Genomic DNA, 2,018 nt, shown 5'->3' with positions numbered 1-2,018 from the left:
TGAAATCACAGATAATACAAGGATGCAGCTCAACAAGACTAAGAAGACGAGCACTGAGGGACGACATAAACCTAGAATATCTACTTAAGCTAGCAAGTTCACTTGAACTATCGGATAAACAGGCAAGCGAAATCGAGAAGACCGACTAAAGTGTCGAGGAAGTGAATTCAATGAGGAAACGTCGGTATGTACCCAAATTCCTTGAAAGAGAACGTGGTACCAGGGATCGGACAGACACACCCTCAAAGGAGAAATGCTTCAACTGTGGTGGACAGTTTCCCCATCTGAAAGGATCGGTCCGGCGAAAGGTAGGACATGTAATGCATGTCACAAGATAGGCCATTTCGCATCCGTCTGCAGATCAAAGAGCAAATCAATAAATCGCAAACCCAAATCTGTGAAACAGCTAGAGGTATGTAATAGGGACTCTGATTCAGAATCTTCAGTACCTCTTTGGGTTGGATCAAATTAATTCCATTACCAGGAGACAATCACGTATCAAAGTTGAAATCAACGGGATACCCGTAAGTGTTCTAGTCGACACAGGCTCAAGCATCAACGTTGTAGACGAATGCACATTCAAGAAACTTGAAAACAAAGTGAAATTGCGGAAGGCTGATACCCGTGTATTCGCGTATGGTTCTAAAACTACTCTTGATATTATGGGAAAATTCCAAGCAACAATCGAAAACAAAGACAAAATTGAGATTGCGGATGTCTATGTTGTCAAAGGGAACTCTGGTTGTTTACTTGGATATGATATGTGTGTTCAACTGCAAATTGTGCAGAAAGCATCTCTAAGTGATGACTAAATTGATATTTTGTGTCAAAAGTACCCGAACGTGTTCAATGGAATCGGAAAACTTGCACACAATCAAGTTAAACTACACGTCGATGAATCTGTGAAACCTGTTTACAACAGCCGAAGAATTCCATTCCATGTCCGGAAACAAGTTTGAAAAGAACTCGAGAAATTAGAAAACTCGACATCATTGAAAAAGTTAATGGTCCCACACCATGGGTCTCTCCGATCGTCGTAGCTCCTAAACCTAAGAAACCTGGAGAAATTAGACTGTGCGTGGATATGAAAAAGCCAACACAGCAATACAAAGTGAACGCCATGTCACGCCAACCATTGCTGACATGATTCTTGATCTCAATGGATCTATCATCAGCTAGAATTACACCCAGATTCTTGGAACATCACAACGTTCTCAACCCATATTGAATTACGTCGATATAAACGACTAAGCTTTGGAATTTCTTCAGCAGCAGAAGTATTCCAGAACTCGCTTAGTACAACACTTGAAGGTTTAGAAGGGGTTAAAAACATCAGTGATGACATCATAGTGTTTGGACAAAATTGCGAGGAGCATGACAGAAATCTTGAGGCAGTCTTTAAACAACTAGAAGAAAAACAACTCACATTAAACAAAGAAAAATGTGAATTCAACAAAACGCAAATTGAATTCTATGGATATGTATTCAGTTCAGAGGGAATTTCCGCAGACCCGAGAAAAGTGAATGCGATAAAGAACTCTGAAATACCGTCAAATGCAAGTGAAGTCCGAAGTTTCTTAGGGATGACAAACTATGTAGGAAGATTTATCCCCAACTACTCAACAATTACTGTACCTTTACGAGAGCTAGCCAAGCAAAATGTGAAGTTTGAGTGGCAGCCTAATCAACAAAAAGCATTTGACATGTTGAAACATGAACTTACAAGTGACAAAGTTATGGCATATTTTGATCCGTCAAAAGAAACAACAATGATTGTTGATGCAAGTCCCGTAGGACTTGGTGCATTATTAACCCAAGACGACAAAGTCATAAACTGCAACCATATCATTTTAGGCTACAGTACCGTCCAGGGAAAACAATCGCGGCAGATTACATGTCCAGGCATCCGTCTAAGTCAACAAAGATCAACAGTCTGTCAGACGTCGCCGAGGAATACGTTAATTACGTAACAGAGAATGCCGTACCAAAAACTTTTACCTTAGCTGAAATCAGTGATG

Source organism: Saccostrea cucullata, unplaced genomic scaffold, assembly GCF_032062105.1.
Source record: "Saccostrea cucullata isolate Sc308-1 unplaced genomic scaffold, CSIRO_AGI_Scuc_v1 ctg1105, whole genome shotgun sequence".
NCBI classification, from domain to species: Eukaryota; Metazoa; Mollusca; class Bivalvia; order Ostreida; family Ostreidae; genus Saccostrea; species Saccostrea cuccullata.
The sequence above is the reverse complement of the archived record's forward strand: the minus strand, read 5'-3'. Positions refer to the sequence as shown.